General features: G+C 31.4%; 1 protein-coding gene across 2 annotated transcripts in view; it reads right to left on the bottom strand.

Annotated features, from left to right (window-relative positions):
• tai (basic helix-loop-helix family member taiman) overlaps positions 1-19,155 on the bottom strand; it is a 115,547-nt gene extending 96,392 nt beyond the window's left edge. Inside the window, exon 1 of one of the 2 annotated variants that reach the window (XM_089256804.1) lies at positions 17,698-19,155. The gene's annotated coding sequence lies outside the window, so the exon portion shown is untranslated. The remainder of the gene's footprint in view (positions 1-17,697) is intronic. The other variant, XM_089256805.1, reaches the window with a different exon arrangement.
• Between the last annotated feature and the right edge of the window lie 2,455 nt (positions 19,156-21,610).

Raw genomic sequence — 21,610 nt, 5'->3', positions numbered from 1 at the left:
GCACATGTTTTGCATATCAGCACTGTCGGGGTCGGCCATAGCCATATCGTGGTGGGGATGGATGGGTATACCGTTGGCTCAAGACCATCATTTCGAATAGATACAAAAAGCGCAGCAACAAGTCAGCAAAATTACGACGGGAGGTGTGCTCGGGTTTACGTGTCTGGAATGCTTGACGGACTACAAAATACAACTGACAAATAAAATACAACAACATAAGCGAAGAAGAAGAAGAAACAAACTGGAAAAAAAAAAGCACATGGCTTAGCATTTGAATGTTTTTTAACTGTTTGCAATGCGTTCGCGGCAGCTGTTTAAATTTTGTTACTGATAACGCAAACGTGAAAAAAAAACGAAACACATACGAATAGGAGAGGTAAAATTCAAGTGCAGCTAAACGAATAATTCATACACTAAGAGTCAGCTGAGAGATGTGATACTCGTTACCAAGTTTAAATAATGAAAACTATATAAATATTCCTTGTTAAAGTTAAAAATCAAATAATATAATTAAATTTAAAACAAAATAAAAAAATTAGTACTGATTATTATCATATTTTATTAATAATAAATACATCACAATTAAAATAAAATTAAAAAAAAAATAAAAATAAACAAATAAATGAAATTAAATAAATAAAATAAAAATTAAAATATAAAATAAAAATAAAATAAATAAATAAAAATATATAAATGAAAACAAAGGAAAAATAAATAAAAAATTAACTACAAATCATTATTTATAAATAAATGACATATTTATTATTATTAATCAAAAATAATGGGAGCAACTATTAATTAAGAAATAACTAATAAATATACATATAAAATAAGATAAAATTAAAATTAAATTAAATTAAAATAAAATAATATAAAATATTATCTATAATAATAATATAAAAAATAAAATATTGAAGTAATTCATTTTTTTTAACATCATTATAGTAATAATTTATATATCAAATATTTATTTAACATACATATCATTGTTTTATGTATATAAATATATATAATCACATAAATATCAATTTCTATATACAATACGAATATAATTCTATATAGTTCATGTACTCTATGAGAGTGTATCGACATGTGGTTTTAGCATTTCCATTCGATGGCTGTTTCCAAAACTGGCACAGACGGCGTGAAACAGAGCCCTGAACAGAGCTAGCCAGAAACCCGCTCTGTTGTGGGTGTGTGCGAGCCACTGGGGCACCTCACAAAAGCCTTTTGTACTTGCGCAAATGTATTTTAGCATTAAATGTTGAGTAAATACAAATGTTTGGTTTTTCCAAAGTTAAAAATGGGTTAGTTTGCACAAAACCGTCACACAAAAAAAAAAAATGGCAATAAAAAGACAACAGCAAAAGAAACAGTTACACACACATACACACACAGGCACATGATGAACATAAATCAATGTAAACAATTTGTTCTTTCGTGTCTTTAACAAGAAAAAAAAATAACCAAAGGCATTTATTTTCATATACTTAATTTGGATGAAAAAAAGAAGAATAATTTAGATATTAACGGCGCATTGGCATGCGAGCTAACGAAACCAAAATTAGTTGGCGAAAAGCTCAAATGTAAACGAGAGAAGATAAATTAAGAAAAACTTGTGCAGACGGCTATTGACTTTTGCTTATTTGAAATACGAATGCCCATTGCTTATATTGAAATTGCATAGCTGCATGCCTACAAGCCATGTGATCGCATCTCACATTAATAATGTCTTCATAAATAAATACAAATTGGGAATCCATTTATTTTTTAACAGAAAGAGTATCATTTTATTTGGTTAATGTTTTATATGAATAGATAATATTTTATTAATAATGTTGCAACCAAATACCAAAAATATATCTATATGACTTCAATATTTTACAAAATCAATCTTAATATGAAATTAATCTTAATGAAAAATAAATATATAATATAATAAAATTAAAAAAAAAAAAAAAACAACCATAAATAAACACATCCTCATTAAAAAATAAAAATAAAATGTAAAATAAAATGTAAAATAAAAACAATTAAAATAAATTGTAGTAAATAAATATATATAGAATTATGAAATATAATAAAAATAAAATCCAAAGAAAAAAGACTAGCTGTATTTATATGATTTCCATTTCAATATTTTGTTTATATATTAATTGCTAAAAAAAAAATGTTTTTATAATAATTAGTATTAATATTTTTATATTAATATTTTAATTGTTAACAAAAAATTTTTGACTTTTAATAATGCAAAACACAGTTTAATTTTAGCCTATGTGAAATTGTATTTCTAATAGTGAAGAAGTACAATAAATTAATAAATTAATTAAATGAATAAATAAAAATTCAAACCATAATTCGTTCTAATTTATTTTATACAAGCAACATGATTACTGCTGAAATATTATCAAAGAGAGAGATTTTTCTCAAAGAAATAGTAACTCCAATATTGGCACACAATCAATTGTGATCCTTTTTCTAATGATATTTAATTCCAAGTCAAAGACTAAGCAGTACCCAAATCAAATCGGACTGTCAAAACTTATTATCCACACCGATGGCAGATCGAAAATGAACTCCCAATGCCCGGAAGCACTTCGGAGAGTCGAGAAACCCAAAGGGTAGGCAGCTTATGGCGGCGAGTAGCAAGTGTTTAGCCCGATAATAGCAACAACAATTGGAACAACAATAAGTCCAGCTAATGCTGTTTCGTCTTGTCAATCAATTCATTAATCACAGCGAAGGCAGAGCAAGACAGCAAGAGGGGGAGGGGGAGCACGAGAAGAAACGAGAGGTAGGGTGTCCATGCCAGGTTTTATCTACGTTCTGCTTCATTTGTGCTAAAACGTGTTTATGTCAAATTCAAGTAATTAATCAAAACAAAAAGAGACGACAGCAGCATGTGCGAGCGAGAGGGAGAGACTAGGCGAATATATATACATACATATATGCAGAAAAAGTGCGGCTAATTTTCCATTATTCATTGTGGCTGCCTGCTTCCGGTTTTATTTATTTTTCTTCACACCATATTGTCATGAAAATTGACTTGTTTTTCATTTTCACGTTAAACTCTCTGACAAACTGTCAAATGTCTCTGACTGCAAAGTGTTGGAGGCGACAATTTAATTGTATCTATTCAACTAAAATATCAACATAAACCGAACAATACAAATATAAAAGAAGATAGATAGATAGACAAACGCGAAACAATTCGAGAAATGCTTTTTATCTCTTGTGCTACGATCTCCAGAGGCAGCAGAAATTTCATTTGTAAAATAAATTTGTTCTTTTTTTATGGGCCTTTGCCACAGTTTCACAAATGTCGCCAAGCATTTTTATGTCGGCCATTAAATTATGGGCAAATGTTGTAAATTGTAAGTTTTAGATATGAGTATGTGTTGTTGTTGCTAGGGACTGTTAAGATCTAAGGTAGTTTGAAGCCATAAAACTTAATTAGCCAGAAACACAAATTCTTCGATTTAGATAGAGAAGGTTAGGTAGGCTGACAGACTGAGAGAATCCAAAAACTATAATTGGCAATTATAAAAATGATATATGATATGGGAAAGAACTTTACTAATGGATGTAAATTTTAATATTTATTATTTACATTTATATATTATTTTAATATATGTACATATATTTTAATATATTGTATATTGATTATTATATTATATTATATTATATTTTCATATTCATTATGCGTTAAGTTCTATATTTTTTTAACTTAATTTAAAATACATATATTTGGAAAATTGTATGTGAAATATTTATATTTTTGTTCTAGCCATATATGTATCTATCTAAATATATCAAAAAATGCAATGCCTTCAGCTTGATCGAGCTGAAAATATGTTTAATATCTGAAAATTTGCGGAAATACAACCATAACAAATATTTGCTTTTCTAGAATTTTTATATATGTACATATATTTTATATACATATTGATTAGTTTCATTTTAAATAAATTAAAAAAAATAAATATTAATAAACTTAAGTTTTTGTAGCTTCGCAACGGCTGAATATAATTATTTTAACTCTAACCTATAAAAAAAAAATAAATAAAATAATTGTACTATTTTGATTAGTTTCATTTTGAATAAATTTAAAAAAAAAAATATTATTAAACTTAAGTTTTTATAGCTTCGCAACGGCTGAAAGTAATTATAAATTAATTAATAAACGAGCCCATTGAAGCTCATTTGAATATGATGTAATTAAATGAAGTCTAAAAAGTTTGCTACGCATGTACAAATCAAATATATTTTTGCCGTTTTTCACAGAACCTCGAAGGAAGCTAGACACATCTATATACATATATATAGATATATAGGCACATTTGTATATCTGCAATGCTATATACGAATACTTATATTATGAACTGAATTCTTTTTGCAGACAAATCCGTTTCACACATGACTTCGTCAATGGCAGCGCTTTATTGATTTTTATCAGAAAAACTCACGTTAGGACGCCGTCAAGTATGCAGTTAATTGATAGACCCTGGGTCATTACTTAAATCTAGACTTACGAATGAATATATATAAATATAAAAAAAAAAAAAAAACACCTCACTTGTGCCATTAGCAAGTCTAAGTAGCTGTTACAAATATCTCTGCGTATAGATAGAGCTCGAGTCTAACTGCGACACTTAATTGAATTTCAAGATTCTTGAATGCAAGCGACACGTAATTAGTTGACCAAAAATAGCACAAAAAAGTTGTCATGGCAAGTCACAAGTCGAGTGTGTTATATGATATATATGTGCATATATATATATATATATATATATATATATAGCATTATATATTATAATATAGTATAATATAACACTCTCCCGATTGAAGCTGAGCTGTCTGCTGTCTGCTGTCTATGCGCAGCTCTTGGACTTTGGTTCGTAGAAAAATTCCATGACCAAAACAAATTTAATTAAAAATTTATAACGCGCAATAACAAAAACAAAAAACAAAAAAAATACAAGAAATAATTAAATGGAATTGATATTGGAATATTAAAATGAACGACTCGGTAAATATCCTACGAAATATGTATGAAACAACACTTTTGCAGTTATATTTATTCAACAATTTTTATGAATCATTGATACACACTGCACACATCTCTATTTTACAGGGTATACACAATAGATTTCATATAAATTTGCATAGACTATGCATAGAGTCTAGCCAAATGCGAAAACAAATAGAGTCGAGCACTAAAATATTTGCTGTCTTTGTATTTCCATATGCCAAATGAAACAACAACAACAGCAACAACAACAATAATAATATAATATTGAAGAAGAAGAGGAAGCACTCGTCATCATTAGAGGCAGGCAGTGTACAAAGTTATTGTTACGATTTTGGATGGTCTGGCCATTTTTGGCAGACCTCTTGAGAGTCTCTCGTTCACACGACGAGTGCCCCGACTGCCCCGCCCATCGCCATGCGCCCATGCCGCCCAACAATAAAATAATCGCCACTCAGCCCAAGGGGAGGTGAGAGAGCGGGAATGTGGGTGATTTTGGAGCCATATAGATCGCATTGCATTTGAATTGAGTTCGAATGGCGAATGGTTTAGTTATTTTCTCTCTGCTTCTCATCGGATTGTATAAAATATGCAACAATTGGAATGGAATGGAATTTTCTGCCCCATTTGCAGTTCAGCTGATTTGCATTGGGGCGTTGTAAACAACAACGATATAAGATACAACATTTTCACTCACCCCACATACATCTGTATGTATATATACATATATAGATACATATGTACGTGTGTATAGTTCGAGTTATTTCCCTCACCCCAGCCATGCGTCACACTAATTAACTGCTAAAGATTTTGGCATGATTTATGCGCTGCGCAGCGAGCGGCCTGTCAATAAAGCCTACAATCCATCATATTTCTATACACATAAATATACATACATACATTCGCATATATTTGTGTGATATTCTAGAGGGAAAATCTTGCGAGTTTTTTTAAGAACATCATTTGAATGGGATATTTCAAATTGACAAAGATGATGTACGGGTTCTTAAGGGAAAGAAAAGACATTTTAGTTAAGAGTCTGGGATGAATATCTTTTTTGATTATTGATTTAATAAAGAGCACTAATTTATAAACTATAAACTTTTAGCATGAATGCCAACAAAAGTTAAATAAAATTAAAAATAAATATAAATTTTAAATATAAAATCATCTATCAATCGATCTATCAAATATATTAATTACAATTTATCTGTCAAAAATATCTATTACAATTTATTTTTTAAATATTGAGCTCTAAATTATGGCAGCCCATTTAAAAATCATATTTTCACACTATATTCAGTATATAAGTAATATCTATTTAAAGAGCATTTAATTACCGACTAACTTATGATTTTTCTTTATATGTTTTCTCATATTTTATTTTCGTCATAATTACGCAGAGCGTGTATTACACAATTTTCAGACACATTCGCATAAGCATGAGTTATTCCACACACACACACACATACATAAGCACACTCATGCACACACACACACACACACTCACAGCTAGCTAAGTGTATATCTCTATCTCTATCTGAGTTCACTTTATTTATTTGGCTTTTATGTAAATTCACTTTGAATTGCTTTAGAAATTTTGCTAACCATAAATAAAGCTGCGTAAATTTGACATTTAGCACTTGAATGAGCCATTTTTATGGAGGGCCTTAACAAGTTGTTTATGCCCAGATGGTTAACCGAACCAAGAGTGAGCGAGAGAGAGAGAGAGAGAGAGAGAGAAAGCAAACCAAAAACGAAAAAAAAAAACGTCGAATAAATGGATTTTTAATGCTGGCACTCGAGGAAAAACTGATGTCAGAAAACCAATCTGTGCACAGGTTGTTTTGGGGTAAGTTTTAATGGCTCGATCCAATCAAACCAGAAAAACAAATATTCAAGTAATTTTATTTGTATCTCGAGATAAGTGGAACATAAATGTTTTCCCAAACATATTTTTTTGCCCTATTGGATCTAGGTTTGTTAGTCAATTTATTACTATTTAAGTAGCCTTTTGAGCTGCAGTGAATTTGGATGGTAAATATAATGTCTTGTGGGAATTTAAAGTAAACCCTAAATTCAAGTTTATATATTTACATATATTATACTAATACATGCAAAAATAACAATTTGATGGTTTACAGTAATACAGTTGAGATGTGATATAATATATGTATATGCATTTTATATTATTCAAATTAAAAAAAAAAAAAAAAATTAAATGTATTTGTTTTAAAATGCATTTTTTAAATTAAATTATTTTTATTTATTTATTTATTTATTTTTCTTAGGACTATTATCAAATTTTTTCTTTATTTTTTGATATATTTTATAGATATATAGGTTTTAAACCTAAGTTTTCTATTATTTATTTAATGATTTATTTATTTATAAATATAATTTTTTTTTTTTAATTTTTTTTATTTTTTATTTATACTTTAATAATAATACTGCAAAGCAATTTCCATATGATAATTTTTAGTGAAAATTTATCTCAAGTATCATTAAATGATATTCCATATCAAAAATATTTAAGATTTGCAAATAAACTTGCCAGTTCAGTGTTTTATGCTTGTTGAGATAAAACCCTATCAAAAATCTGAAATTTTGTTGCGCCTCTTTTATATCGAATGTCCTGCAACGCCCTAAATTGTAAAGCTTCCAGAAAACACTCTCAACGCCTTTCCGTTTGCAGTTTTTGTGGCTGCTGTAGTTTGTGTTGCCTTTTTTTTTTTTTTTTTATTTCACACACACAAATGAAAGGAAGAAAAAACAAGTAAGAAAGCTCTAGTCGAGACTGCTCGACTACGAGATCCCCTGAACCCTACAAGCAACTGATATTTCAAAAATAATTAGCAAACACACACGCACACACACGCATACAAACAAACACACGCACACACACGCATACAAATAAACACGCGCATACACACACACTCACATATACAGGCGATTGCGCTTGGGTTGCGCTGCAGTGTTGGCAATATAATGAAAACTTATTTGTTGAATAATTTAATTTCTAGACGTACGATCGTAATGAAACTTTCAGAACGTAATCATAATGTTAAAATGTATGTGTATACCGAAGCTCAAGTCTCTAGTATTTGATATACGACTTTTACAAAGATGAGGGTGAGGGGGTGGATTTAGGGGTGGGGGGTAAATTTTAACAAAAACCGAAATTGTATAAAATTTATCTTAATATACATTTTAAATTTGGAGACTCTAGCTTGAAAGATGTAGGAGATATAATTATTTAAGTGATCTTCGATAAGGTTTTTTATCGATAAAAAAATATCGGAATGAGTTATCGTTTTTTAGTGATAAACTCGATCTGCGCGTGATATATACGGACATTTTAAAAAAAAGTTGAAGTCTCTAGCTCTTATATCTTCTGAAATCGACGCGTTCATACATACGGACGGACGGACGGACGGACGGACGGACGGACGGACGGACGGACGGGCGGACGGACAGACAGACGGACAGGGCCAAATCGACTCAGCTTGTCGTCCTGATCAAGAATATATATACTTTGTGGGGTCTGCCACGCCTCCTTCTGCCTGTTACATACTTTTAACAAAACCATTATACCCTGATTTCCCATTTTCAATGGGTTCAGGGTATAAAAAGCAAACAGACTCATTTCCAACAGCTGCAAACTACCTACAACAACAGCAAAAAATCACAACGAAAAAATTTGCTTACGCCACAAAGAAAAAAAAACGACAGGAATAACAACAAAAAACATCTAATAATTTCTAAAGATGCTGCCGGACTCTCATTGTCTGCGTTAAGATTTGAATACGCAGCGGCGCAGAGCAGTTGTCGCCGCAGCAGACATAAATCTTGTTTTGATTTATTTATTTGTGTGGATTTTCAACAACATCAGAAGCAGCGCAGCAGCAGCGCACCGTCGACAGAGCGCAGCGAAAAGGAACTGCTTCAAGTTCAATTCAAAGCTTTTGGCGCATAGTTTACAATAAAAATGCGCGCGTCGCTCTAATAATCAGTGTGAAGCTAAAGAAGAGCAGAGGAGCCATAAAAAAGAAGAAGACGAAGCAGCAGCAACAGCAACAAGAGAAGACAAGAGAGCAGCGGCATCGACGTCAGCAGCGACAGCAGCCGAAGACAAAGAGCGGCTCAAATTTCGGCAAAGGCAAGCAAAGGGCGCCCTATGCTTACGCTCTCTCTCTCTCTCTCTCTCTCTCTCGCTCTCTCACACACTCAACGACGGCTGTTAGAAGCAGCGACTAAGCAGCGAACGCTTTGCTTTTTTCGGTTAGCTTGTCGTTTTTTCGTTGATGACCTTGAAAAAGCTGTATCTAAAAATCGAGTGCAATCAACTTTATAAACACTCACACACACAAACACAAATGCTGAGAGCCTCTGCAGCACACATGCTCATTAATATTTCCCCTACATTTCATACACACACACACACACGCATGCAGTGCCCAGAACGTTAGGTAGCTTGAAGCCCCAATATGCCGCCATCTCTCTCACACTCTTCCGTTCTTTGCCGTCTGTAGTTGTGTGCGTGTGTGTGTGTGAGTCTGTGCATTTATTTGTGTGCGTGTTAAACCGCATATAATAATTATTCTAGATTCTGTGCGCTCGCTCTCCCTCTCTCTCTCTCTCTCTGTCTTACACACATACACTCTCTTCTTGCTGCTGTTGTTGTTGTTTGTGTTTGTTGTGTTTTGCTTCTTTGAAAGGTGGTCGCTCTGACGTTTTCGGTCTGGTCAGTCGCCGCTTTTTCGGAGTTTATCTTTCGCTTCAGTTTTTTTCTTTTTCTTTTTTGCGCTTGTATGTGGTAATAATAGAGTTTAGCGGCGTTTACCCGAAAAAAACGAAAACAACAAATTGCGCTTAAAGTTGTTTGGGGGCAGCGCTCGGGCAACAGGTAGCCAAAGCAGCAACAGCAGCAGCAGCAGCAGCAGCTCGACATCTGAGGCAAACTTTTGTTTGTGCAGAAAAACCGAAAAGCAAAAAACACGAAACTAAAAACCAAAAGAACAAACTAAATCAAAATGGTCGCTAGCCATCTGAACTCTCCGAGCTTAATGCGAATTGCGAGCTGCTCTGCTACGCAATTTAACTGTCAACTGAGCTTTCGCACAGCCGTTAATATGAAGCTTGTAAGTTATATGCGCAAATCTACATTGGCCTTAGAATTTGACGGAATCAAAGCTTTTTAGGCATATTAGATATTTGTGTGAGGCAGCCTGAAGCAGTTAGACAAGTTAGTTTCCAATTAGAAGTCGAATACGAATTAAATATTAAATGTTCAAATAAGTGAATTGCGAATTCTAATAGGAACTCTTCACAAATTGCTATCTAATTAGAAATGTTGGAATTTCAGTTTTTCAAATTAATTTTCCTTAGCAAAAAAAAAAAAAAAAAAAAAAAAATGAAAATAATAAATAAAAAATTAAATTAATACAACTAAAACCGGTTGGGCAATATAATCTATGAATGTGTTTAGAGCTCACCATAAAGTCAAATGCTATATGAAAATATTTAAATAGATATTCTGATAAGAAATCCTAGAAAATTTTTTTTTTTTTTTTTTGGAATATAAGCTGAATAAGCTATATGAAAATATTTAATATAATTTTTATTTATTATCAGAATGTCCTCGTAAATTTTGTTTCTTTCGAATATAAGCTGAATATAAGTAAAGATAAAACTAAGTTTAATTTTTGCTAGTTATAGCTATATTAACTACAAAAACATATTACGGTTAGTTATGATTTAAACAGAAATTACATTAATATATAGTGCTATATACGTACACAACTCTGAGTGGAAGGCAGTTTAAAACCCTGCTAATGTCTCTTAGCTGTTTATTTATACGGCATTAAATCGGCATTCTTTCGATTTGATGCCTGCATTAGCTCACTCACAGCTTCAGGCCGAGTGCGTGCCATAAACATTTGTGAATGCCAGTTAACAAACGAACCTATGACATCAACATTATTTCAGCAAAAAAAAAAAAATGTTTATATATAAAAACATATACATACATACATTCATTGGAGCCACCCTTTAAAGAGGGTGTACTTGAGAGTTGTGACAGGTAGCTTACGCTCTCTGGCTATCTAAATGTAAGACGTATACAAAATGAACATTACGAAAAACAATATTTGTATTTATCTCAAGATTCATATCAAGTAAACTGTAATTTGTGTTTTAATTAACTTTATCAAATTTGAGTTGTTTTGTGCAATAATTGAAAACGCAAAATATATTTTACTGGCTATGAATATTAAGTTAAATAATTTGACGTCTTCTCTCACGTTCATAAACAGGGCACAAAACTTTTTGTTGGCCAAAAGTCAAGTTTAGGCCCTGCTTAGAGCACGACTTGTTAGCCATTTGACTGATGTGGATTATTTAATTCAGCAGAAAAGAGATGAGCAAATATTTTGTTGTCTCTTTTGTTGTTGTTATTATTTTTGTAGCTATGGCTCGAGTCAGACTCTGGCCAACTTTGACTTGAGATTTTTAATTGAGATAATTGTAGTAAGCCACAAAAACGCAAGCGCTTCTAAAGTAAATACGGATAATACAAAATGGGGTGATAAATAAGAAACGAATAGTTTATACCCTACACAAAAAAATATTTAAAAGTGAGCAAAAAACAATATAAATTTGTTGTGAATTATAGGACATTTAAGGTAAAATATATTTAAATAAAAAAAATTATATATGAATAAAAAAATTAATATATAAATAAAGAAAAAATATATAAATAAAAAATAGAAATAAATAAATAAAAAAAAAATGTTAAATAAGTAAGTTGTCATTTTAAATAATTTAATTTTTTTATAATTTTTTTTTTTTTTTTTTCATTTTCTTTTTACAATTATTTTTATTATTTAAAGGCTAATGCATCTAGTATGAATCATGCTTCTAGCTAACTCCTATGATTCTCTTACAGGGTATTTGATTTAGCGAAAATCTGATTCATAGTTTTCATGAACTTTTTCTCAAATGAGCTGAAACATTTGTCTCGCATTTGCGGCGTGCTCGAAATGAAATGTCAGGTTTGTTTTTTGTGAAAATTTAGGATAAACACGGACGTCAATTAGTTAATATGCTTTTAGAGGCACACCACATCTATACGAATATACACACGTATTTATATATATTATATATGCCTGAGCACATGACATTAAAATCAGGGCGTACAGTACGGCTCGAAAAAAAAAAAAAAAAGAAAAATGCGACAAGCGCTTGCAATTTGATTTTTTAGCTAAAAAAAAAAGTGTATCAATTCAAATTCGTATAGAGAAGCATGTAGAGTATATACTCTACATACATATACATATATATACATATTTATATATGGCATACATAATATAAAAAGAAATCGCACACAAAAAACCAAATTGGCATAAACTACGCCGAAAATAAATTGAAATCTAAAAATGAATTTCAAATGCGGCAAACCCCAAAAACGCAAAGCAAAACAAAACAAACAGAGAGAGAAGGAGAGAGTATATACATGTGTGGGTGTGCAAGAATGTATATGTGTGTGTGTGTGTGTGCTAAAGGAAATAGTGTAGTTAAGCCGACAAATGACAATCGCAGTTCTTGACATTTGTTGATACGTAAATGTGGCGAGTGAAATGTAAGCAAAACGAAATGCAACGACTGTTTAGAAACTCGGTTTCAAGATTAAAATAGAAAACAAGAATATGCAAGACAGAGACACAGACAGAGCGAGAGCCAGAGAGAGGCGTAGAACCCGATTTGTGAACTATGCATCTATGTGGTTGTAGATTCTTAAACCATGCTCAAAATATATACAAAATGTTCTTGTTTCGTTTAAAAATAGCATGTGAAGAGCTCTCCAAATCCAAATATTATTTATGTCTTTCTAACGATCTATAATGAATATTATAACAAGAAATATTCTTGACTGAGAACTGATCTTATCATTGCTAATATTTGTAGTCATCTTTCAATTATAGAAAAGATTATCAGGGATTCACAAAACATGTCAATTTTACTGAAATATTGTATTACTGTTTGCATATAACATATTGATATATATCTATTTTGTTAACAAATCTGCATAAGATGCATAATATATTTCAAGTTTCCTCCACACATAGATATTACTATAATGAGGTAATTCATTCGTCTGTGATCACAAAAATACTAGGGTTGACATCTAAAAATGAATACTACTATTTTCGTGAATACTTAGATATTATCTCTTGTTAACTAATACGATAAATATTATAATAATGAATGTGCTCTGCTGCTGATGCATGTTAACTGATAGCTGCTGCTATTTGTAGTCATAAATAAACATTTACTGTTGAAATAACTATTATTAATCAATTATAGGTAAGATACTCAGAGAGTTTAAAGCATATCAGACGATAAAACGGAAATTTATTCGTGTGTTTGAAAATAGTAGTATGTAGTAGCATTAAAATAGTAGTATAGTAGTATGTTAGATGACGATATTTTATGTTATATCAAAGATCAGAGCTGTAGAAGTCGAATAAATAACATGATATACTTTATGCAATATCATAAGATCATCTATTATATCTATAAATATATCTATAAATATACAGTAACAGATGTAGGTAACACCAAAATAATAAAATAATTTACAGAAATATAAATAATAAAAAAAAAATAATAAATATAAAAACAATTTATAGAAACTTTAAACAATTTGCTTTTTCTCTCTATCTCTATCTCTATCTCTATCTCTATATCTATCTCTATCTCTATCTCGCTCTCTCTCTCTCTCTCTCCCTCTCTCTGTCTCTCTCTTTCAACTTCTCTTCATGCTGCATAGCAATCGATCATTATCATTAAACCGATATGAATTCGTCTCCCCTTTTATTTTTAGTTTTTTTTCTGTAGACCCAATATCGGTATTCACTGAGCTGCGCACTTGAACAATTTGAGACATTTCAAAAATGATTTAACTACTATTTAAATGGCAGTCAAGAGCGGGCCTGAGAGGCCTTCAATCCATTTACGAAGAACTTCAAAAAGAAATTAAAATTATAGCAAAACTCATGAGGCATACGAGCAAAAAAAAAGTGAAAAAAATGAAAAATAAAAACAAAAGGCAGCCAAAAACCAGTTTTAGCTGGAAAACAGTAACAAAAATGTTAAACAAGAAGCAGAAATTGGTATGATATTGGACGTAAGCAGTAATTGAAGTTAACGTAATTATAAACGTGGCCAACAACAAGAACTTGCAAAAAAATAATACATTTTTTTTTAAAGTACGAATATTAAATACACTTAAACGATGTGAAACATTATGAATGATAAATAATATGATCGGTTGGCATATCTAATAAATGAGAAGCAACATAGTTGATTGATGATGAGATAAAGATATCTTGGCAGCGTAAATAGTTTTTCCAAGATTTTCCAGAAAAATGAGCAAACGAAAATGAATAACAGGAAAAAAAATATTAATAATGAAATAAAACGACATTCAAGGTTTTGAGGACATTGACGCAAAGTTCAGTGAGTGAGAAATGAAAGAGGGATAGTAAGTGTGTGAGAGGGAGATGGAGAAGTTGAGGCGACAACAACAAGTTTTTATTGGATGCATGCAATGCATATAGAGATACAGATACATATATTTATAATTTACTTTAGTTACATCTGCTTTAATGCATTTCAAACAAATGAGTAATTCAATGAAAGTTTTCGATTGAAGGCAAAGAAAACTATATAATAAATATATTTATATTTATGAATTGTTGAACTGCAATTTTGATTCAACAAAATTATTGTGGAATAATGAGCTTTTTGACATTCATTATATTTTTTAATTTAATTTGTATTATTTTACTATTTTATTTAGCTTTAAAAATTTCCTCAAATTATGAATATAATGAAGCAAAATATTTATTTTTTATTGTTACTTTTGAATGAAAAAATGAAAATCAGCGAACTATTTGTGAGAGAAAATGGAATTATTATATTAATAAATATACCACTGTTAAATTTAAGTAAATAAAAAAATAAATAAAATAAATAAATGAATAAAAAATATTTTTAAAATATTTATATTTTAGTTTTCAAATAAATAAAAAGAAAATAATAAAAGCTAACTAAATTTTTTTTTTTAATAGTATTTAAATTATTTTAGTTTTAAGATAATATTTAATTAGTACTAAATTAAATTACGCAGCAGCAGTTTAAAAAAAAATAAAAATATTCATTTTTTTTTTTTTTTTTGAGGTATTTGCATTTTGTTTTATTTCATTTTCCATTTCCTTCTAAATTTTTCGCTATATTATGACGTAGTTTGTCTCAAAAGACAACAAAAACCTTTTAACACGCACACTGTATGAATTCTCTGCAAAACTCTCCATATATATGTACATATCTCTCCCTTGCCCTCTCCTTCTCTCTTGACCTGTCTCTCTCTATCTCTCTCTCTCTCTCTCTCTCTCTGGCTTGCTGTCTATGCGTGATTGTCTTATCAGCAAGCAACGTTTGCGCTCCCTCTCATTCGCAGTGTGCTGGCCTGCGTGCTCTCGCTCCCTCGCCCCCTCTCTCTCCTTCTCTTTCTGTCTTGTGTAGTTTCAAAACAAAGTCCATTTGTTATTGTTGGTCAATTTTTTTCAACGTACAGTAGAGACAACATTTAAAATGCTATTATCTAATCGCTGCTGCGCCTCAGCTTTTGTGTGTGCGTGTGTGTGTGTGTGTGTGAGAGAGAGAGAGAGTGCGCACTTGCCTTGGCGATAAGCCTAAGCGCAGTGTTTAGTTATTTTTATTAAATTATGAACAGAGGCAATTAAGTTGAGGGCCCGAAAATACAAAATTAAATATACATACAGACATATCTATGCATATATATATACATACATATATAAACTGACGAGCAAACTATTTATAAAGAAATTTTTTGTGTGTGGCTCAAAACTGGTTTAACCTGTTCGCAAATGCTGTGGGCCAAAACGAAGAGGAAAAAAAAGCAACACCATCTAACAATAAACTAATTAAATCAAATCAAAATACGTCGCAAAAGTGCGCACAGTGAGAGAGCGATAGAGAGAGAGAGCGAGAGAGAGCGATAAAAAGAGATTGCGAGAGGCATATAAAAATAGCTCAAGAAACTGTTCATTGAAAATTATAAATAAAATGTTTAAAAATGTTTTAAATATATACATACATACATATAGATGTTTGCATATACATATGTATAAAAAAAACATTTACATATAAACATTTCAATATCATATGCAAAATGTGCGAGATAACAAAGCAAATTGGCCGACACGCTCGTGTGATATGGGCCCCATCATTGTATTTGTATCTGTTAGATACTTGCCGTGTATCTGTCAGCTACACGCACTCTCCACGCATTCCGAGCATTCTACATGCCTACGTACCCAACTTCAATATGCCAGTTTGTCAATGTGTCAATTCGTCCATTCGGTTGGTTTAGCTTAGAGCTTTGCGTTACGTTAGTGTTTGTCTTGTAGATCAGTTAAGGCCGTCTTAATGCCCAAAAGTTTGTTTGCTGCTGCATTAGCAGCGCAGGGGTATTACGAGTGAACCGCAAACGCAACTCGCTCTGTGATTATGTAATATCAATAGAAGTGTTATACACTGAATGAAAATGCTGACAGTTCGACAGCAGCGACCATTGAATTTACAGCATATATTTTTATGTGATATCTTTAAAGATTTTATAGAAACAACTGGATTTAGTTTTTCCAGTTGTAGAGAAATTATATATCAAATTGCAGATGTGTGTCAAAACAAATATATAATAAATAATTTTGGTGATGTAGATTGAAATTGATTATAAATAGACTTAAACTATATTAAAAAAAATATTTTTAAAATCTTAAAAAAAATATATTTAAAAGGGCTTTAAAAGTCATATATAATAAATTAAGATTATATTTTATTTTTTAATATTTTTTTAATATTAATATAAATGAAACACATAATATGTAAATCATATAATATATAAATAAACTTTGAAATTCATGTATTAAGAATATTTCAAATGTTTTACATATTATGAAAATCATTATTCCTATAAACAAATTTAAGTCGTAAACTATTTAATAATACATTTAAAAGTCAAACTCCCTTGAGATTCGATTTATTTTATATTTATTAATCAAACAATTAATTAAATAACATTAAATTATGAATGGACTCTATAGAACTTTATACCACTATTATGGGTTTTATTTCTTAATGATTGCATTTCCAATAAATCAAATTAAAATTAATAGCCGTACTCCACTTTTGTGCTCAGTGTACACCATTTTTGCCATACTCAATCTTATGCACCGCAATCTCTTGCCGACTTTCTGATAAGCGTCATGCCCTGCAAATGTCTGATAAACGACTTCGACTAAGTGAAGCAAATGCAATCAACAATTGGAAATCAGAAATAGACGACGACAACGATTGTCTGTCTGACTGTCTAATACGTGTCTCATAACAGATGACATACACCCACAAATATTGATATAAAGATATTTATTGAAAAAGGAATAAAAAGGAATATTAAATTAAGAATATAGTAATAAATTATAAATAGTTCATAAAAATATCTCTCTCTGTTCTGGAGACCTAAATATCCACATTTATAAGATTATCTTTAATATATGTATGTATATAGACATTTAAAATACCTTTTAATTTCCCAACTCCAACTCCAAGAGCTCAATTAATATTTAAATGCGTTGTAATCCAAGTTTCTTTTCTGAAGTTTGTTTAACTGCATTTTAAGGATCTTATTTATAATTCATATTCTTTGTAATTATTAACATAATTATTTCATTAATTTGTTGCACATTTATTTGCACTTGATTCACGGCACTAGGCAACACTGGCCTAACAATATATATATATGGTTGATTGTAAATTTATGTTGTTGTTGTTGTTGTATACAATTTGCAAAGTGAAACCGTTGCGTGTATAAATATATATATATATATATATTTTTATGTATATTTATATGTATGTACTACTCTATGTGTTGCTATAAATTTGCTTTCTATTGATTTAATTTCAAGGCGAACTCGATATATTTTTGTTTTTATTTTTTGTTTTGTTATATTTTCAACTTGTGAGAATATATAATAGAGATTTATAGTATTTGTGGATTTCTTCTAGAAAATTATATAGTACTTGTCGTATAAGTCAGATCTATAGAGATTAAGTGTGGACAAAGACCAAAGAAGACAAAAACAAAAACAGTGAAGAGACTTTTAGTAAAAGAAAAACTTTAACTTCATAATATTAAGAGTGAGAAAGGGGAACGGTAGGACGGGGTACGGTTGGCGTACAACAAGGCGAGAGTGCGAAACGCAATGGAACCGAAACAAAATATAAATAAAGATACGCGCAGGCGGCAACGACAGCCGCAGCGGCAGCGGCTGCGATAGCGACAGCGACGTACGAAGACGTACCACAAAACGAGTGACGGCAATTGGATTATGAAACGCGGCCGACGCGGCAAAGCGACATGGGAGAGCCCGACGACACACACATACAAAGCGAGAGCGAGAGAGAGAGTTGATGAGAGAACCCGCGCGCGCTTTGAGACGAGCTGGCAATGAAACGCGACACAAAAATTCCGTAACCAAGTTGAAAAATTGTTGTAAAAAGCAAATAGGCACACGAATTAAATACGTTTTCCAGTTAGCTTCCTAAAACATCAATATTGTAATACAATAAATGTGGGTTTTATCGTGAATAATTTGCATTGCAAAGACTCCAAAACACACGCACACCAACAATCACGCAGGCACACACGCACACACGCTCACAATTGAATGCACGCACTTTGCATCTTTTGCTTTTGTTGGGCTGCGCCAAGTGATTTGCTTTTTGCGCACTTTTCTATAGATTTTCAAAACTGTAGATCAAACAGCCCAATATATTCACAATTGTTTGGCTAGTTAGATGTGAATTAGATATTTGCAATTTAGGCTGGGGAAACACGCACGAGACACGACCGAGAGACACGTCGACAGTGGGGACAGCAGAGGCTGGCACTTTTTTTTTTTTGTTGATTGCCTTGCGTGGGTCCAACCAAACAACCTTACCAAACGAAATACAAACTCGAACTGAAACACGACGCAGACATACACCAGCTGTGTGTTTGCGTTGTCTTTCAGTTCATTTTGCCTTTGCTCTCAGTGGCTCGCTCGCTCATTCTCTTTCTCTCACTCTCTCTCTCTCTCTCTCTCTTTATGTGTGTCGCTCTGGCTCCTTGTGTCAAGTGTCGAGCGAGCGCTCAAGTTTTTATTGCCTGTTGGCAATGCTCAACAATGGCTGCGCATAGTGCGCCTCTGCTTACACCAGGGCATGCCTATCGCACAATTAAAACGAGATGCAACAACTGCTGCTGCTCTGTGCCGTTTTACAGCTAGTGGTGCGCTCTTCCGCTCTCTGGAGGCTACTGCCGGCATTTTCATTTTGCGTGGTAGCCCCACAATTAGCGTATCTCTCACAGATACGCGGCGCTTAACGACAGCCAACGAAACCGACGACGGCGGCTACGTCAAGAACGGTAAGCAAAAACAAAAACAACTATTGCTGTTGAGCGTTTTGGTTTTTTGTTGCGTTTTTGCAAAAATTTAATGGCGGCTTTTGGAAAAAAAATACATATAATATAATTTCCTTTAAAAAATCTTTTAAGACAATAAAAATATAAAAAGTAAGCTAAATATATGATATGATAGTATTTTATTATTATAATGCACTATAAAATGCAGCGTGGATTTTCCAAAAAAAAAACTTTCCGTCAACAATAATAATAAACCGTTGATCATCTCACACGTCACAAACAACAAGAGATTACAAAAAAATTTCACCAGCAAAACACACGGCAAATGCAATAAAAACAAATTTTGATGACGAAACACATGTTGTGTTTGTGATGAGTGCACAAACACAAACACAAACACAAATGCAAACACACCAAAGAGAGAGCGCAGAGCGCTAGCCGCTGCCATTGCTACCACGCGTTCTCTCTCTCCCGCTCTCTGTCTCTCTCTCTTTCAATGGTTCGGCAAGTCGCGCTCATTTGCAGCTTTGTCGCGCTCCGCAACGAAAAAAAAAATGTAAGCACAAAAATAAACAAAATGGAAAAGCTCTCAACGCCATCGTCGTCGTCGTCGTCACTGTCGCCTTCAATTTCAATAGCACTCAGTGATACTCGCGGTGTTCCTACACACGCACACACACATGACATGTATAGGTATATAAATTTGTACATATAGCTAGACATATACATATACATATATATATACATATATACATAGTTTTATTGGCAGCTATTTTGCAGCTTTTTATGGCAATTTTTAAGTAACGCAGTATCAAAAAATTTGTTTTCTGTATGTAAAAACACAAAAATATAAAAATTTAAATATTTTTACTATTCTGGTTTGCATTCCTGATAAGAAATCGTGTGCATTTTAAAGCTCTTTAGAAATCTTCAAATGATATTAAAGCTTCCTAACATTTGAATATCTAGTCGAAAAGCTTCATAATTGCTTGACAATTAACGAAATTTTCAATTGCAGACTCTTGTCAATTGATAAGAAATATCGCGAGTTCAGCATAAAAGAGTTTTTCGTTTATGGTCAGAGATATGATAAGCAATCTCTCAAATGGGTCAAGTCAAGATTTAAGTCTTTAATGTGAAATTAAATAGAGTAATTATTGTATGCAAATTATATTAAATAACTAATTAAGAATGTAAAGATAAGCATAACAATTTGAAAATTAATTTCTATATTTTTGATACAATAATAATTTAAATTAACATATATATATATATATACTGGACAATATATGAGGTTAATACCCTATAGTAAACATACATATATGAAAATGATTCATACATACATACATACATACATACATACATACATAACATATATATAACATTCGTATAATGTGACAATGTTTTTAAAGCATATCTGAATGAGGATATTTATAGAAAAAATATTTCTTCAATGACAGCCGTAGTGATTAAGCTAACTAAAAAAGAAACTAAATAAAGAAAAGTATTTCTAACAAAAAATTATATTAAATACGATGGCATCAATATTAATTACAACTGAACAGCATAATTAACAAAAATATATTTCATTATTATTTTCCATTATTATTTCTTTATTTTAACAGAGGTTAGGAATATAAATATGACAAATTACTATACAAATATAAATAAAATATATATACACATAAATTAAATTAAATACATTTTCAAATGTTCAACAATACTAGAATAGATCTTAATTTTTCTGGGTGTATACTTCAGATTATCTACAAAAGGCTGCGGATGACGTCATCGAGCTGGAGCTATATAACGAATTCAATTTTCTTACCACTCAATTTGCAGTTTGGATTTTTTTTGTTAGTTATTTTTTTAATGGTTTTTTTTTTTGCGGTTCTGTCGACACTTTAGATTTTGGTTAAGATTCTTTGTGCCAGCCTTAATTATGCATGACAAATGCAGTTAAGCTGCTGATTGTATGCACATAATTACCAAAGAACAACAACTACAACAACAACAACAAGTACAATGCC

This window comes from Drosophila navojoa, chromosome 3 (assembly GCF_054131105.1).
Source record: "Drosophila navojoa isolate 15081-1374.11 chromosome 3, UAZ_NAV_1.0, whole genome shotgun sequence".
NCBI lineage: Eukaryota > Metazoa > Arthropoda > Insecta > Diptera > Drosophilidae > Drosophila > Drosophila navojoa.
The sequence above is the reverse complement of the archived record's forward strand: the minus strand, read 5'-3'. Positions and strand labels throughout refer to the sequence as shown.